The following is a 12,647-nucleotide window of genomic DNA, read 5'->3' on the forward strand; positions in this document are numbered from 1 at the left end:
TCAATGGAAATCTGGTCTCTGGGGTCCAGATTAATCCAGCAAATCTTTCAATGACATTCTACAGCAGCCCCCGGTTTAATAAAGCCATTATTTGTTTTTCTGCTTGACAGCGAGCTAAAACACGGCTTCAGACACTGTAAGGGCTGTTTGGCCGAGAAGCAGAGTGCTGTATCAGATTAGCTGGCTCTACAATCGCCTGACCTAATCCTTTGATATCTGAGCTGCAAAATATCGAAGACCTGGATGGCGGGGAGGACGGAATTTATTCAGAAGTGAGAGTACGTTGATGTTTTGCAAGATATTATTTGATAAAGAGCTCTCTGCAGCTACGATCAGTTGCTCCACCCAAGCAAGCTGATGTCTCTAAAACACTGCATCAAATGTTACCTTCACTTTGTACATATGCTCAACTCCAGCTGGGACAGAGTAGCTAAGCATGAATGCAAACAAAAGACCAACTCAGTGAAAAAACGCTCTGCAGCTGTGCTTTTCCGTAGTATTGCTTTACAGTAAATCAATTAATTCAGGACAGATAAAACTGTCTGGCTGCATGTCTCCTCTTGGCTTCTAATGTTGACTTGTTTATGTTTTTCAGAGTACTAGGGTCATTCTGCCACAGAGTTGAATGAATGAGTCCTGAATGAATGAGTCCCGGTTTTCTTCGCCCAGCAGATGAGATGCAAAAAGACACCACATAGGGTTTAAGGTGAAATCCCATGTTATTTCCACATCCTTTTTGAGCTGCATTTGCTTTCTACCAGTGCTATTTCTCAAGAACCAGAACAGGAACTGGTCTCCTTCAAAGTTTAATAAGATGGTCCTTCTTTTCCAATCTTTACCCCATAATTTCCCTTGCAGAACAACAATTTTCGACTGTTCTCTAAGAGCCTTCTGTGAACGCCAAGCTGCTCCCCAGGGTAAAACTGCCCTATTTCTGAGGCAGTCCTCAGCATCCATCTGCCATAACCATAAATTGTGTTTGCCTACAATTGCAGGTTATCTCATCTGTCAAAGTAGCCCTATCAATTTCACAGAGCGGTCTTAACAGAAGGCATTAACCTTCCAGCATCATTCAGGCACTACAGCTTGACAGACAGTGAATGTGACTGATACAAACATATCTGATGAGTTTTACTCATAATTCTCTTGTTGGTTACTGTTTACAGTAACCAACTAAAGACATACAGTAAGTTACAATGAATATATATAAAGTAAAGGTTAATTGAACGAATCTTGTTCATATTGTTCTCTGTCTAGAAAAAATGGTCACGATGATGTTCTTTAAAAGTGACAATGAGATTAATTTAGCAACGTAAAATAGAAACAACAATTAAATCAAGCACTACTCCACAAATGGGCTGCTTTATAGCAGATAGGCCAGAAGTCAAAAAAAGAAAATTGCCTGAAATTGTGCTGTGGTTATTTATGCAAAATAATATGACACTTATTAAAAGAACTCCTATCATGACACTTGTAAAATAAAATGTATCTCATAAAATGTTATGAGATACATTTTCATTATTTAATTACAATATAAATAACATATGCAAGACTTAATGTAGGGGATTTTTATGAAAGGAATTGTTCAAATCACAGCCACACAACACACTGATATGGGCTCAACCATGAATTGAGCACACTGAAGATTCAGCATCTTTCTCAAACATAATTCAACTTGTAACAGGGCAGGAAATTGAACTGTAACCTTCTGATTGGTGGGAACATCTGAGCAACCATCAATCACCTTGGCCAACAACTGAGTAACAACCTCATAAGCATATCTTTCCAAGTCTAAGACCTCATCGTGTCAAATATTTTATGTTTATTGTCAAGATGGAAATAAAACTCACATTCATGACATCAAGCCCCTTAATGACATTCACATGTTTTTTTTTCTTTCTGCCTTCCTTTTCTTAAGACTGGGAACCCGCCTACATCACTTTTGTCAACATTTAATTGTTTGTAGGCCCAGCTGTGCCCCTCAGGAACATATAAACCAGTTTTTTGACCCCCTAAATAAACACACAAAAAAATGTACACCCTTTTTTAACCTTAAGGTTTTATATACCGGGGCACAATAAGAAAACCATCTGGTCCTTGCCAAGTCTTACAATTTAGTAAATACAGCCCAAGATGAAAGATAAAACAACAATGTGTTCATCGTATAAACTTGATTATCTGCTCATCAGCAAGTGTGAGAACAGCTATAAAAATGCACTACAATGCAAAATCAGCAAAAACACACAATAAACCAACTGTCAAACACAGTTGAGAAGGGGTGATGATTACAGCTCACTTTGCAGCCACAGGACCTAGACAAATTGCAGTCATTGGGTCAACAGAGAACTCTTCTGTACACTAAAGTATATTAGAGTCAAATGTGAGGCCATCTGCCCAACAGCTAAAGCTTAGCAGAAACTAGGTCACGCAAAACAGGACAGAGATCCAAAGCACAGCAGGAAGGATAAAACAGACTGACTAAAAAGAATCAAATCAAAGTGAGGGAATAGGCCAGTTTATAACAGGTTGGTATATGGACTCAATTGCAGTACAAAGGACTCAGAAGTCAGTCGGTACCAGAAAGACAGGCAGGATAATGCTGGAAAGACTTAAGACACAAGCAGAGAAGTGAGTGTAGAGCTGGTGATTATAGGCTGTGTGCTCAGGTGAGTGGAGTGAACTGACGGCCAAGGGACGGCGCCTCATGTCCCCAAAACAAGTCCAAGGAGGAGGGAGAACATAAAGGCGGGCTAAAACTCAGGAGAAACTGAGAAGTCCCCATCCTCAGGCTGTGAGGAATGCGTGTTCCTCTTTTCTATTCATATAATTCTATTTATGGCATTGCATTTTTATTTTTATCTGTTTATATGGGATGTGGTTTTTGGGGGTATTTTTATTTGGATATGACAGTGCTGAGTGAGTGAGATGGAGATGTCAATTTCCCTGAGGGAACCTCCCAAAGGGATTAATAAAGTCATCTGAATCTGAATACATTTTCACCACGGAGGAAGCCAGGCTGGCATACATAATCAGCAACCTAACCTTCAGAGCCCTCTTCTGGGGAACAGCAGAGTGGGAGAGGTGGACTCCCGCCCGTGCATCATTCTAGGCTTTCTCTGAGGAACTATGCAAGGTGTTCGGGCTGGGTGCTTCTGGATCTCTTCTAACTGGTCCGGGGCAATGGAAGGGCCAGTAGCAGGTGTCCTATGGTTACGACCTGCCAATGTTGCTGAGGGACGGCTGGTCCGATGTTGCTGGTGAAAGTCCCGGATGAGACCCCGATGCACAATGTGTCGAGCAGGAAACCCGGATCATTCCTCCGGACCATAGTCCTCCCAGTCGACGAGGTACTGGCAGCCCATTCCACATCGGCGGGAGCGGATGATGTGGCGCACCGCATAGATGAGTCCCCATTAAATGAAGCGTGGGGGGGGTTGTCTGATGTACCTGAATAGACCGAGGGAGCTTGAGCCTGACTGCCACAGGGCTGATGAACTTCTCAATGATTAATGGCCCAACAAACTTGGGAGCCAACTTGTTGGATTCCACACGCAGAGAAAGGTCACAGGTGGAGAGCCAAACCTTCTGGGCCACCTGGTAATCCGGAGGTTGAGTGTGACGCCGGTTGGCTGCTGAAAAAGTATCGGTCCGCCACCTTCAGGAGGGAGGCCCTAACACGGGCCCAGGTCCGATGGGTTCTGTGACAACATTAGATTGAAGGTGGTACCCGGATGATAAACTGGCAGTGGCTCCCAAGAGGCTACAGAACTCCCGCCAGAACACTGGTGAAAACTGGGGCTGTGTGGACGGAGCCAAGGGTAGCCTAAGATCAGTGCAATATTAGAAAATGACAGGACATGAAAACGGATGGTCTCATGGTGGAAAGTAGCATGTGGACAGGAGAAGTTTGGTGAGTGACAGTCTCCAGAAAATGGCCATCGGGGGTTTGGCAGGAATGGGATTTCAAGTGCAATCGTCTTTAGTCCCAGTTGTATGGCTAAGCTCTCGGCCATAATGTTGGCATCTGCACCAGAGTCTATAAAAGTGGGCAATGTGGGTGCACCACCAGAAAGGAAGAGCTAGACTTGGAACAAGCGGCGTAAGCTTGAGGAATAAAACTCTGCTGCCGTGTGACTCACCAGGACTTCTTCACTCACTGGTGAGCCGTGTCCTTTAACTTTAAAATGTCCAGCTTGCCCACAGTACATACACAGGTTCCCCTTATGGCAGCACTCTCACTTTTCGGGTGTAGGCTTGGTGCGGCCCACCTGCATGAGCTCAGGCTCTACACACTATTATCCATAACGGGTAAAGACGAACCGGAAGCAGATGAAGAAATTTGCTGGGTCAAGACAACCAAGAGTGTTCTGTCTTCTCTCCTTTCCCCCGGCCTGGATGTGGAGGTCCAGCTGGACAGTAAGTTCAATGTGTTCATCAAGTGTGGAAGTTGGAGGATGCGAAACCAGTTCATCCTTGATGTAGTCCTCCAGACCATGCAGAAAAGCATTGCGCAGAGCCGCAGTGTTCCAGTCGTGTCGACGGGCCCTGGTCCGTAAGTCAATGGAGAAGTTAACCAGTGACTGATTCCCTTGGTGCAGGCAGAGCAGATCCCAGGCAGTATCAGATCCAGAAGTGCCCAACCCGAACACCTTGTATAGTTCCTCAAAGAAGTCCACCTCTCCCACTCGGCTGTTCCCCAGAAAAGGGCTCTTCAGGTCAGATTGCTGATTACGTATGCCACCCTCGCTTCCTCTGTGGCTAACATGTATGGCAGCAGGCTGAAGAATAAGGAGCAGGAGGTCAGGAATGAACCACAGAGTTCAGGATTTCATATCGTATCGCTCAGGGGTTCCCACTCAGAGATGGAGCAGGAGGTTCCGGTGTGGGGACTGGAACTTCAGGAGGGTGAGTGGACATCCGATGTTGCAACTGGGCGGAGGACTGCAAATGCGTTGGCGTGGGCCTCTGCAGTTCGTCTGGCGTATGCATCAGCCTCCTCCATTATCTGCTAATATTGCATGAGCGCGTTCTCAATCCTCTCAAATCGATTCTGTGGTGATGGGTGGTCCTGCTGAGTCCATGTCTGACCAGATTGTACTGTAACGGGTGGTATATGGACCCAATTGCAGTAGAAAGGACTCCGAAACTAGTGGTAAAAAGTTAAATGTTTTCCTTAGACTCTGTCAGACAGTCAAACGGTTTATAAACCAGAGTGGAGGGGCAAAGTTATTGGTCAGGGACAGAAGGCTAGGTCGAATTACCATGAGGCAGGCGAGGTCGGTACCGGGAAGACAGGTAGGAGAACGCTGGAAAGACTTGTATGGCAAAGAAGTGAGTGTAGAGCTGGTGACTATATGCTGGACTGATTACATGTGATGAGAGGCAGCTGTGTGCACAGGTGAGTGGAGTGAACTGGCGAGGTGGGGTTGACAGGCTGAGTGGGGCAGAGGCAGGATCAATGGAAAATGACTGATAGCTGGATGACTGAACTGTGACACAGTTAAGGTCTACCACACTCCAATCAAAATGCTGTGGTGAGTTTTTAAGAGAGCTGTGATTGAATTTTTGTAAACCTCTATTAAGTGATGCAACGTTAACAACATTTAAATCAGAACCTTCTGCGACTGCGGGTCGTTGCTGTTGGTCAGATCTGCTCAAATGTGAAGTTAATGGGTTCTGACTGTTGTGCATAGGTGGTGAAGTTCTAGGTTATGGCTATTTTTACTTTTTTGGAGGGGGGTCTTTTTTCATAATTTTAAAAATGATAAAATAACCTTTTACTATCAGAAATATCTTGTAGATTGTTGTGAAGTTTTTATGCAACAATTTTTAAAAATTATGAAAAAAGACCCCCCCCCCCCCCCCCCCCAATAAAACAATAATAAAACAATAAAAATAGCCATAACCTAAAATTTCCCCACCTATGCACAGCAATCTACAAGATATTTCTGATAGTAAAAGGTTATTTTAAAAAGACCCAAGGGCATGACAAGTGGCTAGTGTCTCAGATAGTTTGGGTAGCATTTATCGGCTATAGAACCACCAGGCATTTCCTATAAGAGGCCAATTGTAAACCAAATTGAACAGGACAATTCCCCTCTACATGTACCAGATTTTTAAACAAGCACAGCCTGTCTAATTTACCATCTTTAAAAAAAATGTGATAAAAAGCACATAGCCCACATGCTTCAGTACTTGACATCCATTCAATTTCATTGTAGAGCAGGTCAAGGAAAACTGCTGAAAATTGTCTGAGGTTATGCAAACAAACAAATAAGGCTTGGCAGCAAAGTGTAACTGTCCCCGATTTCATGACTCGGTAGGCCAAAAGGTGTGTTGATTCTGGAAAACCTCTATTTTTGAAACATATCATTCAGGATGGATTTTTAGTAGGAAAAACATCCTTTTAAACGTGGGTAGGGGCCCCGTTGTGAGGTTGAAAAGCTGCTTCTCCCTGCAGATAGACTGACTGTCCGCGGTGCTGAACAGCCTCCAGGCGGGTTTGTCTCCCTGCCATTCCGCATGTGCCATGTAATCCACAAGAGGGTGGTGATTACAGTTGGTAGTGGCGTTCTGTCCCTCACGGCGGCCATTGAGCCACACACACACACACACACACACACACACACACACACACACACACACACACACACACACACACACACACACACACACACACACACACACACACACACACACACACACACACACACACACACACACACACACACACCTATATATTCCACAGAGGTGAAGGGAGTTTTCACAGCAGAAACTGGCCAGATACAGAAACGCCCCTCATCTCTATCGCACAGCAGTCCATTGGTCCAGTGGACTTTTAGAAAAATGTCTCAACCTCCTGTTTTTATCACAAGGGGAACATTTTGGAAAAGAGTAGGTTAATCTCTCCATCCTCTCTTGTCTTTCACACATAAAACGCACTATATAACACCCACTCAGGATGAATATGCGTCGACTCGAGCACACCTTTTCTTAGTAACCGAGAAAAAGCCATTCGTCCCTCATGCATGTGTACATTTTGTTAATTGAATTAAATCAACCAAAAGCCAAACCAGGTCTCTGCTGATTAGGTTACTTTCTGTGTAAAGGTTACCGGTAATTGTCCGGGAGTGTGAGCCACTATTCATCCAATAAACACCCCACCTGGAATGTAACTACACACAGATGTAAATCCATTAGAAGGTTTGGTTGGTTCCGATCTGTTCAGATCAAAACCGGTGCATCTTAATTCTAAGCTGAAGGTTGAATTGAAACCAAAAGGTGAAACGCAGACATATGCGTGTGTTTGCACACACACACACATAGACACACACACGTTTAAAAACAGCGCAATAAACTACTAAGTGCCCGTCTGGTCTCCGTGAAGCGCCTGGCAGGCGCATCTCATGCACGGATCAGACAGTTATGTCTTACCTGCATCTATGGGAGATTGTCCATCGGTTTTAAAGCCACTGCGGGCTTTAAACAGTCCGCTCCCGTGTGCAGGTTCGAGGCTATACAGACTCTTCCTCCTATTCATCCACCAGAACGGCCAGAAAAGCCAGTCGGCTGCACAGACGCATATCGCTTCTTCTCCTCTCTCGTCTTTTTCCTCCAGCAGATTTTCTACAGAGAGAAACCGAGCTTGTCACACAGAGCTTCGCAGCATTTTGATAGTTTCCCCTCAGCGGAATAAGCAGCTCTGCTGCTGCTGCTGCGTGGCGCTAGTCCGTGTATTTCCAGCAGGAGCGTCTCTACATGGCATATGGCTGTTTTTTAGTCCCCGCCGGTGCCGGAGTTATTAATGTCCATAGGCTCCAAACACTTGCTTAGGAGAAATCTGTAAATCCAAAAGGAAAAGTTTTGTCCTTGTTTTTTTTTTTTCAGTAAATTGAGTTTTTGTTTTTTTGTTTTTTTTTTTAATGTGGTCCAAAAATCCCGTAAATTAAGAGGTGTGAAGTCTCTGCGTCAAAAAGACTGCAGTGGAACGGCGGACATCCCTAGATGACACAAACACCATGAAGTACCACAGATCCCACAGCCAGGGGGAGGGGGGGGGGGGAGGGGGGGGGGGGATAATCAATCAATCAATCAAATTTTATTTATATAGCACCTTTCATTCAGGTACATGAAATACAAGGTGCTTTGACATTTTGATTGAAAAATAAGCATAATAAACAAATAAATAAAAACTGGGAGACCAAAAAATAAAAACTGGGAGACCAATGCACCCTGACATACTATATAGAATATATAAAATTTATAAAAAGATAAAAGTTCAAGGATTAAGGCTAAAAAATAATGAGTCCACAACAATAAAAAATATTAAAAAACATTATAAGAGATAGATAAATAAATAAAACAGATACCTTTAAAAAATGTTAAACAGAATAAAACTATAAAATGTGATGCTACATGATAAGGCAAGCAAGGCAAATGTATTTATAAAGCACATTTCACATGACGAGCATGGACTCAATGTGCTCAAATACATAAACAAATAAAACAAAATTACAGGTTTACAATAACAGAAACAGACAAAAGTATGTCAAGAGAAAAATAACAATAACAGCAATAATTCCACTACAACAAAAGTGCGATCACTCAGCCAACCATGTAGGGTTTTCTCAAACGCATATGCAAAAAGGTTAGTTTTTAGTCTGCTTTTGAAAGAGGGCACTGTTGGAGCAGACCTTATTTTGCCGCGTTCCATTTGTCCTCGGAAGTGGGGATTTCCCAGTTCCGAGTTGGATTTTTCAACTGGAACGCCCCTCGAAGTGGGATTTCCCACTGGGAAAGTGGGAGAGTCTTCACCACCCCCGAGTTCACATTCCAAGATGGCTGCCCCGGTTGTAAACAGTAGAAGAGAGCTCTGTAAAAATTCGTAGCACTTCATTCTAGTTTTGGTCACACTAAATCAGTCGCATACACGTATTGTCCGGCATATATATGCTGCTATAGTGTAATTTACATTTTTCATGTGGTATATGCGAAATACAAACTTGTTTACCAACTTTGTAACTGGAACGCTGATAACTCGGCCGTGACGTAATTCCCAGTTCCGACTTCCGACTTCCGAGGTAAATGGAACGCAGCGTTAGTTCCTGCAGCAAGGAATTCCAGAGAGTGTAGTAGTGACTGAAAGCACCATGAGCAGATCTAGTGTGAATTCTACAGTAGGTATGATAAGAAGACTCTTATTTGATGATATAAGGGATCTGTCCGGTATGTATTCAGTCAGCATGTCAACCATGTAGGAGGGATCTAAGCCATTCATAGATTTAAAGACAATAAGACGTATTAAAATCTACTCTTTTGTTTAACAGGGAGCCAGTGAAGATGGGATAAAACAGGAGTGATGTGTTCATACCTCCTGGTTTTTGTTAGAATTGTGGCTGCAGCATTTTGAATAAGCTTAGGGCAGGTTGGCCCTAAATACCCGGCCGTTAAAACACACACATGGAGAGAAACTGGGGCGTTCACTGCGCGCTAGCAGCCACTTTGGCCAGGTCCTGCAGGGAGGACCGTGAGGTCTGCAGGGGATTAAAGTCCTACCCGGATTAGCGTGTGTTTAGCCTTCACAGCAACAAAGTAGCCTATCAGGGCTGTTTAGCATTCTGCTAGTATGTCACAGTCTGGTTTTTATCTGTGCAGGCTTTCCAAAGTTGCAGGATCTTCAAGGAGGATCACCAAATATCTGGAGCTTTTCACACAAACTAAACTCATCTCTATAATCATTGGCAACTGCAAACTGAATAATTAATTAGTAGTTTCTTAATGACTTAATTTAGTCAAAGTATGTTAAGAAGATAATTGAGACTAATGGATGTTTGTCAGTAAACACTGTACTTGGAACTAAATGGAAGATTAAAGTTGAAATGTGTATGTGAGGTTCTCTTTTTTTTTTACATTACATCTATCACAAATGAAGTGTATGTAAAGGGGGATGTCTTGTGTTGTTAATAATAATCATCATAATAATCATAATATAATAATAAAACTTTATTTATATAGCACCTTTCTTAACAAAGTTACAAAGTGCTTCCCAAGAATAATAAAATACATCAAGATAAGAATACAGTGCATAGTGGATAAGAACATTAGACAGCAATAACCAAGTCTAAAATTAATAACAATATTCACACCACAATAAAAGTTTTTCTAAAAAGGAATGTTTTTAGTAAAGATTTAAAAGCAGTGGGGAATTTATCTGACCTGGACTCAGCAGGTAAAAAGTTCCAAGTTTGGGGGTTAATGGTGGTAATGTATCTTTTTGGTATGTTAAAAGTACACAATGACAAGTTCCAAAGCTGTACATTCACAAAAAATATGTGAACCCCTTGGAATCAGCTAGTTTTCCGCATAAACTTTGCCATGAAATGTCACTGATCTTCATCTAGGCCACAATACACGATGTGCTTAAGATAAAACTCAAACAAAAACATTAGAAATGATAAATTCAATTAAAAATACTTTATAAATGAATTGATTTATAACACACCCCTTTAAAGATTCCGAGTGATTAAAGAAAAAAATTATGTGGACCATTAGATTTCGTAACCAGCTACGTGTGAACAGCTTTCTTGAAATCATTTATCTAGATCAGGTATGGATCTGAGCTGGAACAAGTTCACTGGAAAAATTCTTCTTGGGTTGAAGGTCTGAGAAGCACAGGTTCCAAAAGTATTCACATTCATTACTCAGGTAGAAGTATAGATACTAGAGTTTAAAAATACTCCTGTAGAAGTTGAAGTATCAACTCAAGTTGTTTACTCAAGTAAAAGTATAAAAGTACTGGTTTTAAAACGACTTAAAGTATAAAAGTAAAAGTAATGTAAGGGGGAAAAAAGCCATTAAGGACAAAAGCCATTGAAAATGAATGAATCTTAGTATAATGCAAATATATTAAAGAACCATATATGTGTACTATTGAGCATTAACATGTGTTTCAGAGAGCAGGATATATGATGACTAGTTGCCTATAAGTATTGTAATGGTGCAAAAAGTCAAACTTCAGAGGCATGTTATCATTTATCCTAACCTTTATTGGAATGTACATTCAAGTTTAGTTGCAGGAATCTGAGGGAACGGATGTAAGAACAAAACTGGACAAGAACATCTGAAACAACCACAACCAAATTCACTCTATCCGGATGGAGCAATTTAACTGGATAGTTTTTTTTTAAAGGCTGAAATGAAATAGAGTAACAAGGCTTTTTTTTAAATGTAAGGAGTAAAAAGTACAGATAATTGTGTGAAAATGTAAGGAGTAAAAGTAAAAAGTTGTCTGAAAAATAATTACTCCAGTGAAGTATAGATAACCAAAATTTCTACTTAAGTAAGGTAACGAAGTATTTGTACTGCGTTACTTGACACCTCTGCTGAGAAGTGACTATGCAACTCCAAAATGTAGATTTTATTTTTCTGAAGCCATTCTGTGGTGGATTAACTGGTGGGGAATTGTCCTGGTGTATCATCTAACGTCTTCTGAATAATGTCAGGATAGCTGTCTGCCTGGTTAAGCTTAGAAAGGTATTTTTGTAATCCCCAGAATTAGTTTTACCCTTAATTATGGGAAGTGGCCCTGTGTTAATGATGAACCTCTATGCTATTCTGCCAAAAGTTTGCCCTTCATCCTTTCCATCACTGACTGTTTACATGACAGCATATTAAAAATGTTTGAGTGTTTTTATCCATCAAATTAGCTGTAACCCACCTTTAAGTTCATCTCATAAATTGTACTCCAGGGGCCTCATGTACAAAGAGTACGGCGTACAAAAAACGTGCATACCTCACTTTCTACGCTCACGGCTGGATGTTCAAAAAGTGATTTGAACGTGAAAAGTTGTGGTCCTTCACGAACACGTCAAGTCTGGCGTATGCACTTTTCTAAGGTGTTGTCTTTGGCGACACTCGCAGGCCAAAATATGAGGAAACGTGACGTCAACAATAAGTTCACACGCACAAGTTCAATTTCAATTTTATATTTACAGGACTGTCTCAGAAAATTAGAATATTGTGATAAAGTTCTTTATTTTCTGTAATGCAATTAAAAAAAAAAAAAAAAAAGTAATACATTCTGGATTCATTACAAATCAACTGAAATATTGCAAGCCTTTTATTATTTTAATATTGCTGATTATGGTTTACAGTTTAAGATTAAGATTCCCAGAATATTCTAATTTTTTGAGATAGGATATTTGAGTTTTCTTAAGCTGTAAGCCATGATCAGCAATATTAAAATAATAAAAGGCTTGCAATATTTCAGTTGATTTGTAATGAATCCAGAATGTATGACTTTTTTGCATTACAGAAAATAAAGGACTTTTTCACAATATTCTAATTTTCTGAGACAGTCCTGTATAGCGTCTAATACAACAGATGTTGTCTCTAGACGCTTTCCAGAGACCCAGAACATGAACATAAACCCCCGAGCAATTATTACATAAACAATGGCAGGTAAAAACTCCCCTAGTGGGAGAAAAGCCTTAAGCCAAACAGTGGCAAGAAAAACTCTCCTTTAGGAGGAAGAAACCTTGAGCAGGACCAGGATCATAAGGGGGGACCCTCCTGCTGAAGGCCAAGTGAAGGATACGTTAGTACCCACACCACCTGAGTAGTTACACAGGAGTAGAACTGCAACAGTT

At 41.4% G+C, this 12,647-nt stretch overlaps 1 protein-coding gene across 2 annotated transcripts in view; it reads right to left on the reverse strand.

Annotated features, from left to right (window-relative positions):
- The window catches only part of LOC133462599 (leucine-rich repeat and fibronectin type-III domain-containing protein 2-like), a 219,478-nt gene extending 211,587 nt beyond the window's left edge, over positions 1-7,891 (reverse strand). For both annotated transcript variants that reach the window (XM_061743920.1, XM_061743921.1), the window contains exon 1: positions 7,435-7,891. The gene's annotated coding sequence lies outside the window, so the exon portion shown is untranslated. The remainder of the gene's footprint in view (positions 1-7,434) is intronic.
- Positions 7,892-12,647: the final 4,756 nt, after the last annotated feature.

This window comes from Cololabis saira, chromosome 16, assembly GCF_033807715.1.
Source record: "Cololabis saira isolate AMF1-May2022 chromosome 16, fColSai1.1, whole genome shotgun sequence".
In the NCBI taxonomy this organism is placed as follows: domain Eukaryota; kingdom Metazoa; phylum Chordata; class Actinopteri; order Beloniformes; family Belonidae; genus Cololabis; species Cololabis saira.